The sequence below is a fragment of the Schistocerca piceifrons genome, chromosome 6 (assembly GCF_021461385.2).
Source record: "Schistocerca piceifrons isolate TAMUIC-IGC-003096 chromosome 6, iqSchPice1.1, whole genome shotgun sequence".
In the NCBI taxonomy this organism is placed as follows: domain Eukaryota; kingdom Metazoa; phylum Arthropoda; class Insecta; order Orthoptera; family Acrididae; genus Schistocerca; species Schistocerca piceifrons.
Genome location: NC_060143.1, coordinates 286,262,237 through 286,277,817, shown reverse-complemented (window position 1 = coordinate 286,277,817; position 15,581 = coordinate 286,262,237).

Below are 15,581 nucleotides of genomic sequence, written 5' to 3'. Positions count from 1 at the left end.
TAGATGCGTGCTTCTGTCCAGGCACCGCTCGTCAGTGATACTATGTATGGCGCCACGTTGTGCATTGGGTAAGCTTATTTTTTTTGCCTTTGGGGGGACGAAGTAGAAATTGGTACATTTGTTTTTACCTTAATGAACATAAACCTTGTTAAAATTAATTAAATTTGTAGCGTAAGCACATGTATAGTGTATAGCTAATTAAATAGCCAATGATTAGATGCGTGCTTCTGTCCAGGCACCGCTCGTCAGTGATACTATGTATGGCGCCACGTTGCGCATTGGGTAAGCTTATTTTTCTTGCCTTTGAGGGGACGAAGTAGAAATTGGTAAATCTGTTTTTACGTTAATGAACATAAACCTTGTTGAAATTAATTAAATTTGTAGCGTAAGCACATGTACAGTGTATAGCTACTTAAATAGAAAATGATTAGATTCGTGCTTCTGTCCAGGCACCGCTCATCAGTGATACTATGTATGGCGCCACGTTGCGCATTGGGTAAGCTTATTTTTTTTGCCTTTGAGGGGACGAAGTAGAAATTGGTACATCTGTTTTTACGTTAAAGAACATAAACCTTGTTAAAATTAATTAAATTTGTAGCGTATGCACATGTATAGTGTATAGCTACTTAAATAGCCAATGATTAGATGCGTGCTTCTGTCCAGGCACCGCTCGTCAGTGATACTATGTATGGCGCCACGTTGCGCGTTGGGTAAGCTAATTTTTCTTGCCTTTGAGGGGACGAAGTAGAAATTGGTAAATCTGTTTTTACATTAATGAACATAAACCTTGTTAAAATTAATTAAATTTGTAGCGTAAGCACATGTACAGTGTATAGGTACTTAAATAGCCAATGATTAGATTCGTGCTTCGGTCCAGGCACCGCTCGTCAGTGATACTATGTATGGCGCCACGTTGCGCATTGGGTAAGCTTATTTTTCTTGCCTTTGAGGGGACGAAGTAGAAATTCGTAAATCTGTTTTTACGTTAATTAACATAAACCTTGTTAAAATTAATTAAATTTGTAGCGTAAGCACATGTATAGTGTATAGCTACTTAAATAGCCAATGATTAGATTCGTGCTTCTGTCCAGGCACCGCTCGTCAGTGATACTATGTATGGCGCCACGTTGCGCATTGGTTAAGCTTATTTTTTTTGCCTTTGAGGGGACGAAGTAGAAATTGGTACATCTCTTTTTTTGACGTTAATGAACATAAAACTCGTTAAAATTAATTAAATTTGTGTCGTAAGCACATGTATAGTGTATAGCTACTTAAATAGCCAATGATTAGATGCGTGCTTCTGTCCAGGCACCGCTGGTCAGTGATACTATGTATGGCGCCACGTTGCGCATTGGGTAAGCTTATTTTTTTTGCCTTTGAGGGGACGAAGTAGAAATTGGTACATCTGTTTTTACGTTAATGAACATAAACCTTGTTAAAAGTAATTAATTTTGTAGCGTAAGCAAGTGTATAGTGTATAGCTACTTAAATAGCCAATGATTAGATGCGTGCTTCTGTCCAGGCACCGCTCGTCAGTGATACTATGTATGGCGCCACGTTGCGCATTGGGTAAGCTTATTTTTTTTGCCTTTGAGGGGACGAAGTAGAAATTGGTACATCTGTTTTTACGTTAATAAACATAAACCTTGTTAAAATTAATTAAATTTGTAGCGTAAGCACATGTATAGTGTATAGCTACTTAAATAGCCAATGATTAGATGCGTGCCTCTGTCCAGGCACCGCTCGTCAGTGATACTATGTATGGCGCCACGTTGCCATTGGGTAAGCTTATTTTTTTTGCCTTTGAGGGGACGAAGTAGAAATTGGTACATCTGTTTTTACGTTAATGAAAATAAACCTTGTTAAAAGTAATTAAATTTGTAGCGTAAGCAAATGTATAGTGTATAGCTACTTAAATAGCCAATGATTAGATGCGTGCTTCTGTCCAGGCACCGCTCGTCAGTGTTATTAAGTATTGCGCCACGTTGCGCATTGGGTAAGCTTATTATTTTTGCCTTTGAGGGGACGAAGTAGAAATTGGTACATCTGTTTTTACGTTAATGAACATACACCTTGTTAAAATTAATTAAATTTGTAGCGTAAGCACATGTATAGTGTATAGCTACTCAAATAGCCAATGATTAGATGCGTGCTTCTGTCCAGGCACCGCTCGTCAGTGATACTATGTATGGCGCCACGTTGCGCATTGGGTAAGCTTATTTTTTTTGCCTTTGAGGGGACGAAGTAGAAATTGGTACATCTGTTTTTACGTTAATGAACATAAACCTTGTTAAAATTAATTAAATTTGTAGCGTAAGTACATGTATAGTGTATAGCTACTTTAATAGCCAATGATTAGAAGCGTGCTTCTGTCCAGGCACCGCTCGTCAGTGATACTATCTATGGCGCCACGTTGCGCATTGGGTAAGCTTAATTTTTTTGCCTTTGAGGGGACGAAGTAGAAATTGGTACATCTGTTTTTACGTTAATGAACATAAACCTTGTTAAAATTAATTAAATTTGTAGCGTAAGCACATGTATAGTGTATAGCTACTTAAATAGCCAATGATTAGATGCGTGCTTCTGTCCATTCACCGCTCGTCATTGATACTAGGTATGGCGCCACGTTGCGCATTGGGTAAGCTTATTTTTTTTGCCTTTGAGGGGACGAAGTAGAAATTGGAACATCTGTTTTTACGTTAATGAACATAAACCTTGTTAAAAGTAATTAAATTTGTAGCGTAAGCACATGTATAGTGTATAGCTACTTAACTAGCCAATGATTAGATGCGTGCTTCTGTCCATTCACCGCTCGTCAGTGATACTATGTATGGCCCCACTTTGCGCATTGGGTAAGCTTTTTATTTTTGCCTTTGAGGGGACGAAGTAGAAATTGGTACATCTGTTTTTACGTTAATGAACATAAACCTTGTTAAAAGTAATTAAATTTGTAGCGTAAGCACATGTATAGTGTATAGCTACTGAAATAGCCAATGATTAGATGCGTGTTTCTGTCCATTCACCGCTCGTCAGTGATACTATGTATGGCGCCACGTTGCGCATTGAGTAAGCTTATTTTTTTTGCCTTTGAGGGGACGAAGTAGAAATTGGTACATCTGTTTTTACGTTAATGAGCATAAACCTTGTTAAAAGTAATTAAATTTGTAGCGTAAGCACATGTATAGTGTATAGCTACTTAAATAGCCAATGATTAGAAGCGTGCTTCTGTCCATTCACCGATCGTCAGTGATACTATGTATGGCGCCACGTTGCGCATTGGGTAAGCTTATTTTTTTTGCCTTTGAGGGGACGAAGTAGATATTGGTACATCTGTTTTTACGTTAATGAACATAAACCATGTTGAAAGTAATTAAATTTGTAGCGTAAGCACATGTATAGAGTATAGCTACTTAAGTAGCCATTGATTAGATACGTGCTTCTGTCCAGGCACCGCTCGTCAGTGATACTATGTATGGCGCCACGTTGCGCATTGGGTAAGCTTATTTTTTTGCCTTTGAGGGGACGAAGTAGAAATTGGTACACCTGTTTTTACGTTAATGAGCATAAACCCTGTTAAAAGTAATTAAATTTGTAGCGTAAGCACATGTATAGTGTATAGCTACTTAAATAGACAATGATTAGATGCGTGCTTCTGTCCATTCACCGCTCGTCAGTGATACTATGTATGGCGCCACGTTGCGCATTGGGTAAGCTTATTTTTTTTGCCTTTGAGGGGACAAAGTAGAAATTGGTACATCTGTTTTTACGTTAATGAACATAAACCTTGTTAAAATTAATTAAATTTGTAGCGTAAGCACATGTATAGTGTATAGCTTCTTAAATAGCCAATGATTAGATGCGTGCTTCTGTCCAGGCACCGCTCGTCAGTGATACTATGTATGGCGCCACGTTGCGCATTGGGTAAGCTTATTTTTTTTGTATTTGAGGGGACAAAGTAGAAATTGGTACATCTGTTTTTACCTTAATGAACATAAACCTTGTTAAAATTAATTAAATTTGTAGCGTAAGCACATGTATAGTGTATAGTTACTTAAATAGCCAATGATTAGATGCGTGCTTCTGTCCAGGCACCGCTCGTCAGTGATACTATGTATGGCGTCACGTTGCGCATTGGGTAAGCTTATTTTTTTTTGCCTTTGAGCGGACGAAGTAGAAATTGGTATCTCTGTTTTTACGTTAATGAACATAAACCTTGTTAAAAGTAATTAAATTTGTAGCGTAAGCACATGTATAGTGTATAGCTACTTAAATAGCCAATGATTAGATGCGTGCTTCTGTCCAGGCACCGCTCGTCAGTGATACTATGTATGGCGCCACGTTGCGCATTGGGTAAGCTTACTTTTTTTGCCTTTGAGGGGACGAAGGAGAAATTGGTACATCTGTTTTTACGTTAATGAACTTAAACCTTGTTAAAATTAATTAAATTTGTAGCGTAAGCACATGTATAGTGTATAGCTACTTAAATAGCCAATGATTAGATGCGTGCTTCTGTCCAGGCACCGCTCGCCAGTGATACTATGTATGGCGCCACGTTGCGCATTGGGTAAGCTTATTTTTTTTGCCTTTGAGGGGACGAAGTAGAAATTGGTACATCTGTTTTTACGTTAATGAACTTAAACCTTGTTAAAATTAATTAAATTTGTAGCGTAAGCACATGTATAGTGTATAGCCACTTAAATAGCCAATGATTAGATGCGTGCTTCTGTCCAGGCACCGCTCGTCAGTGATACTATGTATGGCGCCATGTTGCGCATTGGGTAAGCTTATTTTTTTTGGCTTTGAGGGGACGAAGTAGAAATTGGTACATCTGTTTTTACGTTAATGAACATAAACCTTGTTAAAGTTAATTAAATTTGTAGCGTAAGCACATGTATAGTGTATAGCTACTTAAATAGCCAATGATTAGATGCGTGCTTCTGTCCAGGCACCGCTCGCCAGTGATACTATGTATGGCGCCACGTTGCGCATTGGGTAAGCTTATTTTTTTGCCTTTGAGGGGACGAAGTAGAAATTGGTACACCTGTTTTTACGTTAATGAGCATAAACCTTGTTAAAAGTAATTAAATTTGTAGCGTAAGCAAATGTATAGTGTATAGCTACTTAAATAGACAATGATTAGATGCGTGCTTCTGTCCATTCACCGCTCGTCAGTGATACTATATATGGCGCCACGTTGCGCATTGGGTAAGCTTATTTTTTTGCCTTTGAGGGGACAAAGTAGAAATTGGTACATTTGTTTCTACGTTAATGAACATAAACCTTGTTAAAAGTAATTAAATTTGTAGCGTAAGCACATGTATAGTGTATAGCTACTTAAATAGCCAATGATTAGATGCGTGCTTCTGTCCATTCACCGCTCGTCAGTGATACTAGGTATGCCGCCACGTTGCGCATTCAGTAAGCTTATTTTTTTTGCCTTTGAGGGGACGAAGTAGAAATTGGTACATCTGTTTTTACGTTAATGAACATAAACCTTGTTAAAAGTAATTAAATTTGTAGCATAAGCACATGTATAGTGTATAGCTACTTAAACAGCCAATGATTAGAGGCGTGCTTCTGTCCATTCACCGCTCGTCAGTGATACTATGTATGGCGCCACGTTGCTCATTGGGTAAGCTTATTTTTTTTGCCTTTGAGGGGACGAAGTAGAAATTGGTACATCTGTTTTTACGTTAATGAACATAAACCTTGTTAAAAGTAATTAAAATTTTAGCGTAAGCACATGTATAGTGTATAGCTACTTAAATAGCCAATGATTAGATGCGTGCTTCTGTCCAAGCACCGCTCGTCAGTGATACTATGTATGGCGCCACGTTGCGCATTGGGTAAGCTTATTTTTTTTGCCTTTGAGGGGACGAAGTAGAAATTGGTACATCTGTTTTTACGTTAATGAGCATAAACCTTGTTAAAAGTAATTAAATTTGTAGCGTAAGCACATGTATAGTGTATAGCTACTTAAATAGCCAATGATTAGATGCGTGCTTCTGTCCATTCACCGCTCGTCGGTGATACTATGTATGGCGCCACGTTGCGCATTGGGTAAGCTTATTTTTTTTGCCTTTGAAGGGACGAAGTAGAAATTGGTACATCTGTTTTTACGTTAATGAACATAAACCATGTTGAAAGAAATTAAATTTGTAGCGTAAGCACATGTATAGTGTATAGCTACTTAAATAGCCAATGATTAGATGCGTGCTTCTGTCCAGGCACCCCTCGTCAGTGATACTATGTATGGCGCCACGTTGCGCATTGGGTAATCTTATTTTTTTTGCCCTTGAGGGGACGAAGTACAAATTGGTACATCTGTTTTTACCTTAATGAACATAAACCTTGTTAAAAGTAATTAAATTTGTAGCATAAGCACATGTATAGTGTATAGCTACGTAAATTGCCGATGATTAGATGCGTGGTTCTGTCCAGGCACCGCTCGTCAGTGATACTAGGTATGCCGCCACGTTGTGCATTGGGTTAGCTTATTTTTTTTGCCTTTGAGGGGACGAAGTAGAAATTGGTACATCTGTTTTTACATTAATGAACATAAACCTTGTTAAAAGTAATTAAATTTGTAGCGCAAGCACATGTATAGTGTATAGCTACTTAAATAGCCAATGATTAGATGCGTGCTTCTGTCCAGGCACCGCTCGTCAGTGATACTATGTATGGCGCCACGTTGCGCATAGGGTAAGCTTATTTTTTTTGCCTTTGAGGGGACGAAGTAGAAATTGGTACACCTGTTTTTACGTTAATGAACATAAACCTTGTTAAAAGTAATTAAATTTGTAGCGTAAGGACATGTATAGTGTATAGCTACTTAAATAGCCAATGATTAGATGCGTGCTTCTGTCCAGGCACCGCTCGTCAGTGATACTATGTATGGCGCCAATTTGCGCATTGGGTAAGCATCTTTTGTTTGCCTTTGAGGGGACGAAGTAGAAATTGGTACATCTGTTTTTACGTTAATGAACATAAACCTTGTTAAAAGTAATTAAATTTTGTAGCGTAAGCACATGTATAGTGTATAGCTACTTAATTAGCCAATGATTAGATGAGTGCTTCTGTCCAGGCACCGCTCGTCAGTGATACTATGTATGAGCTACGTTGCGCATTGGGTAAGCTTACTTTTCTTGCCTTTGAGGGGACGAAGTAGAAATTGGGACATCTGTTTATACCTTAATGAACATAAACATTGTTAAAAGTAATAAAATTTGTAGCGTAAGCACATGTATAGTGTATAGCTACTTAAATAGCCAATGATTAGATGCGTGCTTCTGTCCAGGCACCGCTCGTCAGTGATACTATGTATGGCGCCACGTTGCGCATTTAATAAGCTTATTTCTTTTGCCTTTGAGGGGACGAAGTAGAAATTGGTACATCTGTTTTTACGTTAATGAACATAAACCTTGTTAAAAGTAATTAAATTTGTAGCATAAGCACGTGTATAGTGTATAGCTACTTAAATAGCCAATGATTAGATGCGTGCTCCTGTCCAGGCACCGCTCTTCAGTGATACTAGGTATGCCGCCACGTTGCGCATTGGGTAAGATATTTTCTTTGCCTCTGAGGGGACGAAGTAGAAATTGGTACATCTGTTTTTACGTTAATGAACATAAACCTTGTTAAAAGTAATTAAATTTGTAGCGTAAGCACATGTATAGTGTGTAGCTACTTAAATAGCCAATGATTAGATGTGTGCTTCTGTCCAGGCACCGCTCGTCAGTGATACTATGTATGGCGCCACATTGCGCATTGGGTAAGCTTATTTTTTTTGCCTTTGAGGGGACGAAGTACAAATTGGTACATCTGTTTTTACGTTAATGAACGTAAACCTTGTTAAAAATAATTAAATTTGTAGCGTAAGCACATGTATAGTGTATAGCTACTTAAATAGCCAATGATTAGATGCGTGCTTGTGTCCAGGCACCGCTCGTCAGTGATACTATGTACGGCGCCACGTTGCGCATTGGGTAAGCTTATTTTTTTTGCCTTTGAGGGGACGAAGTAGAAATTGGTACATCTGTTTTTACGTTAATGAACATAAACCTTGTTAAAAGTAATTAAATTTGTAGCGTCAGCACATATATAGTGTATAACTACGTAAATAGCCAATGATTAGATGCGTGCTTCTGTCCAGGCACTGCTCGTCAGTGATACTAGGTATGCCGCCACGTTGCGCATTGGGTAAGCTTATTTTTTTTGTCTTTGAGGGGACGAAGTAGAAATTGGTACATCTGTTTTTACGTTAATGAACATAAACCTTGTTAGAAGTAATTAAATTTGTAGCGTAAGCACATGTATAGTGTATAGCTACATAAATAGCCAATGATTAGATGCGTGCTTCTGTCCAGGCACCGCTCGTCAGTGATACTATGTATGGCGCCACGTTGCGCATTGCGTAAGCTTATTTTTTTTGCCTTTGAGGGGACGAAGTAGAAATTGGAACATCTGCTTTTACGTTAATGAACATAAACCTTGTTAAAAGTAATTAAATTTGTAGCGTAAGCACATGTATATTTTATAGCTACTTAAATAGCCAAAGATTAGATGCGTGCTTCTGTCCAGGCACCGCTCGTCAGTGATACTATGTATGGCGCCACGTTGCGCATTGGGTAAGCTTATTTTTTTTGCCTTCGAGGGGACGAAGTAGATATTGGTACATCTGTTTTCACCTTAATGAACATAAACCTTGATAAAAGTAATTAAATTTGTAGCGTAAGCACATGTATAGTGTATAGCTACTTAAATAGCTAATGATTAGATGCGTGCTTGTGTCCAGGCACCGCTCGTCAGTGATACTATGTATGGCGCCACGTTGCGCATTGGGTAAGCTTATTTTTTTGGTCTTTGAGGGGACGAAGTAGAAATAGGTACATCTGTTTTTACGCTAATGAACATAAACCTTGTTAAAAGTAATTAAATTTGTAGCGTAAGCACATGTATAGTGTATAGCTTCTTAAATAGCCAATGATTAGATGCGTGCTTCTGTCCAGGCACCGCTCGTCAGTGATACTATGTATGGCGCCACGTTGCGCATTGGGTAAGCTTATTTTTTTTGTATTTGAGGGGACAAAGTAGAAATTGGTACATCTGTTTTTACCTTAATGAACATAAAGCTTGTTAAAATTAATTACATTTGTAGCGTAAGCACATGTATAGTGTATAGCTACTTAAATAGCCAATGATTAGATGCGTGCTTCTGTCCAGGCACCGCTCGTCAGTGATACTATGTATGGCGTCACGTTGCGCATTGGGTAAGCTTATTTTTTTTGCCTTTGAGGGGACGAAGTAGAAATTGGTATCTCTCTTTTTACGTTAATGAACATAAACCTTGTTAAAAGTAATTAAATTTGTAGCGTAAGCACATGTATAGTGTATAGCTACTTAAATAGCCAATGATTAGATGCGTGCTTCTGTCCAGGCACCGCTCGTCAGTGATACTATGTATGGCGCCACGTTGCGCATTGGGTAAGCTTACTTTTTTTGCCTTTGAGGGGACGAAGTAGAAATTGGTACATCTGTTTTTACGTTAATGAACTTAAACCTTGTTAAAATTAATTAAATTTGTAGCGTAAGCACATGTATAGTGTATAGCTACTTAAATAGCCAATGATTAGATGCGTGCTTCTGTCCAGGCACCGCTCGCCAGTGATACTATGTATGGCGCCACGTTGCGCATTGGGTAAGCTTATTTTTTTTGCCTTTGAGGGGACGAAGTAGAAATTGGTACATCTGTTTTTACGTTAATGAACTTAAACCTTGTTAAAATTAATTAAATTTGTAGCGTAAGCACATGTATAGGGTATAGCTACTTAAATAGCCAATGATTAGATGCGTGCTTCTGTCCAGGCACCGCTCGTCAGTGATACTATGTATGGCGCCATGTTGCGCATTGGGTAAGCTTATTTTTTTTGGCTTTGAGGGGACGAAGTAGAAATTGGTACATCTGTTTTTACGTTAATGAACATAAACCTTGTTAAAGTTAATTAAATTTGTAGCGTAAGCACATGTATAGTGTATAGCTACTTAAATAGCCAATGATTAGATGCGTGCTTCTGTCCAGGCACCGCTCGCCAGTGATACTATGTATGGCGCCACGTTGCGCATTGGGTAAGCTTATTTTTTTGCCTTTGAGGGGACGAAGTAGAAATTGGTACACCTGTTTTTACGTTAATGAGCATAAACCTTGTTAAAAGTATTTAAATTTGTAGCGTAAGCAAATGTATAGTGTATAGCTACTTAAATAGACAATGATTAGATGCGTGCTTCTGTCCATTCACCGCTCGTCAGTGATACTATGTATGGCGCCACGTTGCGCATTGGGTAAGCTTATTTTTTTGCCTTTGAGGGGACAAAGTAGAAATTGGTACATTTGTTTCTACGTTAATGAACATAAACCTTGTTAAAAGTAATTAAATTTGTAGCGTAAGCACATGTATAGCGTATAGCTACTTAAATAGCCAATGATTAGATGCGTGCTTCTGTCCATTCACCGCTCGTCAGTGATACTAGGTATGCCGCCACGTTGCGCATTCAGTAAGCTTACTTTTTTTGCCTTTGAGGGGACGAAGTAGAAATTGGTACATCTGTTTTTACGTTAATGAACATAAACCTTGTTAAAAGTAATTAAATTTGTAGCGTAAGCACATGTATAGTGTATAGCTACTTAAACAGCCAATGATTAGAGGCGTGCTTCTGTCCATTCACCGCTCGTCAGTGATACTATGTATGGCGCCACGTTGCTCATTGGGTAAGCTTATTTTTTTTGCCTTTGAGGGGACGAAGTAGAAATTGGTACATCTGTTTTTACATTAATGAACATAAACCTTGTTAAAAGTAATTAAATTTGTAACGCAAGCACATGTATAGTGTATAGCTACTTAAATAGCCAATGATTAGATGCGTGCTTCTGTCCAGGCACCGCTCGTCAGTGATACTATGTATGGCGCCACGTTGCGCATATGGTAAGCTTATTTTTTTTGCCTTTGAGGGGACGAAGTAGAAATTGGTACATCTGTTTTTACGTTAATGAACATAAACCTTGTTAAAAGTAATTAAATTTGTAGCGTAAGGACATGTATAGTGTATAGCTACTTAAATAGCCAATGATTAGATGCGTGCTTCTGTCCAGGCACCGCTCGTCAGTGATACTATGTATGGCGCCAATTTGCGCATTGGGTAAGCATCTTTTGTTTGCCTTTGAGGGGACGAAGTAGAAATTGGTACATCTGTTTTTACGTTAATGAACATAAACCTTGTTAAAAGTAATTAAATTTGTAGCGTAAGCACATGTATAGTGTATAGCTACTTAATTAGCCAATGATTAGATGAGTGCTTCTGTCCAGGCACCGCTCGTCAGTGATACTATGTATGGCGCTATGTTGCGCATTGGGTAAGCTTACTTTTCTTGCCTTTGAGGGGACGAAGTAGAAATTGGGACATCTGTTTATACCTTAATGAACATAAACATTGTTAAAAGTAATTAAATTTGTAGCGTAAGCACATGTATAGTGTATAGCTACTTAAATAGCCAATGATTAGATGCGTGCTTCTGTCCAGGCACCGCTCGTCAGTGATACTATGTATGGCGCCACGTTGCGCATTTAATAAGCTTATTTCTTTTGCCTTTGAGGGGACGAAGTAGAAATTGGTACATCTGTTTTTACGTTAATGAACATAAACCTCGTTAAAAGTAATTAATTTTGTAGCATAAGCACGTGTATAGTGTATAGCTACTTAAATAGCCAATGATTAGATGCGTGCTCCTGTCCAGGCACCGCTCGTCAGTGATATTAGGTATGCCGCCACGTTGCGCATTGGGTAAGCTATTTTCTTTGCCTCTGAGGGGACGAAGTAGAAATTGGTACATCTGTTTTTACGTTAATGAACATAAACCTTGTTAAAAGTAATTAAATTTGTAGCGTAAGCACATGTATAGTGTGTAGCTACTTAAATAGCCAATGATTAGATGTGTGCTTCTGTCCAGGCACCGCTCGTCTGTGATACTATGTATGGCGCCACATTGCGCATTGGGTAAGCTTATTTTTTTTGCCTTTGAGGGGACGAAGTAGAAATTGGTACATCTGTTTTTACGTTAATGAACGTAAACCTTGTTAAAAATAATTAAATTTGTAGCGTAAGCACATGTATAGTGTATAGCTACTTAAATAGCCAATGATTAGATGCGTGCTTCTGTCCACACACCGCTCGTCAGTGATACTATGTATGGCGCCACGTTGCGCATTGGGTAAGCTTATTTTTTTTGCCTTTGAGGGGACGAAGAAGAAATTGGTTCATCTGTTTTTACGTTAATGAACATAAACCTTGTTAAAAGTAATTAAATTTGTATCGTCAGCACATGTATAGTGTATAACTACGTAAATAGCCAATGATTAGATGCGTGCTTCTGTCCAGGCACTGCTCGTCAGTGATACTAGGTATGCCGCCACGTTGCGCATTGGGTAAGCATATTTTTTTTGTCTTTGAGGGGACGAAGTAGAAATTGGTACATGTGTTTTTACGTTAATGAACATAAACCTTGTTAAAAGTAATTAAATTTGTAGCGTAAGCACATGTATAGTGTATAGCTACATAAATAGCCAATGATTAGATGCGTGCTTCTGTCCAGGCACCGCTCGTCAGTGATACTATGTATGGCGCCACGTTGCGCATTGCGTAAGCTTATTTTTTTTGCCTTTGAGGGGACGAAGTAGAAATTGGAACATCTGCTTTTACGTTAATGAACATAAACCTTGTTAAAAGTAATTAAATTTGTAGCGTAAGCACATGTATATTTTATAGCTACTTAAATAGCCAATGATTAGACGCGTGCTTCTGTCCAGGCACCGCTCGTCAGTGATACTATGTATGACGCCACGCTGCGCATTGGGTAAGGTTATTTTTTTTGGCTTTGAGGGGATGAAGTAGAAATTGGTACATCTGTTTTTACGTTAATGAACATAAACCTTGTTAAAAGTAATTAAATTTGTAGCGTAAGCACATGTATAGTGTATAGATACTTAAATAGCCAATGATTAGATGCGTGCTTCTGTCCAGGCACCGCTCGTCAGTGTTACTAGGTATGCCGCCACGTTGCGCATTGGGTAAGCTTATTTTTTTTGCCTTCGAGGGGACGAAGTAGAAATTGGTACATCTGTTTTTACCTTAATGAACATAAACCTTGATAAAAGTAATTAAATTTGTAGCGTAAGCACATGTATAGTGTATAGCTACTTAAATAGCCAATGATTAGAGGCGTGCTTATGTCCAGGCACCGCTCGTCAGTGATACTAGGTATGCCGCCACGTTGCGCATTGGGTAAGCTTATTTTTTTTGGCTTTGAGGGGACGAAGTAGAAATTGGTACATCTGTTTTTACCTTAATGAACATAAACCTTGTTAAAATTAATTAAATTTGTAGCGTAAGCACATGTATAGTGTATAGCTACTTAAATAGCCAATGATTAGATGCGTGCTTCTGTCCAGGCACTGCTCGTCAGTGATACTATGTATGGCGCCACGTTGCGCATTGGGTAAGCTTATTTTTTTTGCCTTTGAGAGGACGAAGTAGAAATTGGTACATCTGCTTTTACCTTAATGAACATAAACCTTGTTAAAATTAATTAAATTTGTAGCGTAAGCACATGTATAGTGTATAGCTACTTAAATAGCCAATGATTAAATGCGTGCTTCTGTCCAGGCACCGCTCGTCAGAGATACTATGTATGGCGCCACGTTGCGCATTGGGTAAGCTTATTTTTTTTGCCTTTGAGGGGACGTAGTAGAAATTGGTACATCTGATTTTACGTTAATGAAAATAAACCTTGTTAAAAGTAATTAAATTTGTAGCGTAAGCACATGTATAGTGTATAGCTACTTAAATAGCCAATGATTAGATGCGTGCTTGTGTCCAGGCACCGCTCGTCAGTGATACTATGTATGGCGCCACGTTGCGCATTGGGTAAGCATCTTTTGTTTGCCTTTGAGGGGACGAAGTAGAAATTGGTACATCTGTTTTTAAGTTAATAAACATAAACCTTCTTAAAAGTAATTAAATTTGTAGCGTAAGCACATGTATAGTGTATAGCTATATAATTAGCCAATGATTAGATGCGTGCTTCTGTCCAGGCACCGCTCGTCAGTGATACTATGTATGGCGCTACGTTGCGCATTGGGTAAGCTTACTTTTCTTGCCTTTGAGGGGACGAAGTAGAAATTGGGACATCTGTTTATACCTTAATGAACATAAACATTGTTAAAAGTAATTAAATTTGTAGCGTAAGCACATGTATAGTGTATAGCTACTTAAATAGCCAATGATTAGATGCGTGCTTCTGTCCAGGCACCGCTCGTCAGTGATACTATGTATGGCGCCACGTTGCGCATTGGGTAAGCTTATTTTTTTTGCCTTTGAGGGGACGAAGTAGAAATTGGTACATCTGTTTTTACGTTAATGAACATAAACCTTGTTAAAAGTAATTAAATTTGTAGCATAAGCACGTGTATAGTGTATAGCTACTTAAATAGCCAATAATTAGATGTGTCCTTCTGTCCAGGCACCGCTCGTCAGTGATACTATGTATGGCGCCACATTGCGCATTGGGTAAGCTTATTTTTTTTGCCTTTGAGGGGACGAAGTAGAAATTGGTACATCTGCTTTTACCTTAATGAACATAAACCTTGTTAAAATTAATTAAATTTGTAGCGTAAGCACATGTATAGTGTATAGCTACTTAAATAGCCAACGATTAGATGCGTGCTTCTGTCCAGGCACTGCTCGTCAGTGATACTATGTATGGCGCAACGTTGCGCATTGGGTAAGCTTATTTTTTTTGCCTTCGAGGGGACGAAGTAGAAATTGGTACATCTGTTTTTACCTTAATGAACATAAACCTTGATAAAAGTAATTAAATTTGTAGCGTAAGCACATGTATAGTGTATAGCTACTTAAATAGCCAATGATTAGATGCGTGCTTATGTCCAGGCACCGCTTGTCAGTGATACTAGGTATGCCGCCACGTTGCGCATTGGGTAAGCTTATTTTTTTTGGCTTTGAGGGGACGAAGTAGAAATTGGTACATCTGTTTTTACCTTAATGAACATAAACCTTGTTAAAATTAATTAAATTTGTAGCGTAAGCACATGTATAGTGTATAGCTACTTAAATAGCCAATGATTAGATGCGTGCTTCTGTCCAGGCACTGCTCGTCAGTGATACTATGTATGGCGCCACGTTGCGCATTGGGTAAGCTTATTTTTTTTGCCTTTGAGAGGACGAAGTAGAAATTGGTACATCTGCTTTTACCTTAATGAACATAAACCTTGTTAAAATTAATTAAATTTGTAGCGTAAGCACATGTATAGTGTATAGCTACTTAAATAGCCAATGATTAGATGCGTGCTTCTGTCCAGGCACTGCTCGTCAGTGATACTAGGTATGCCGCCACGTTGCGCATTGGGTAAGCTTATTTTTTTTGTCTCTGAGGGGACGAAGTAGAAATTGGTACATCTGTTTTTACGTTAATGAACATAAACCTTGTTAAAATTAATTAAATTTGTAGCGTAAGC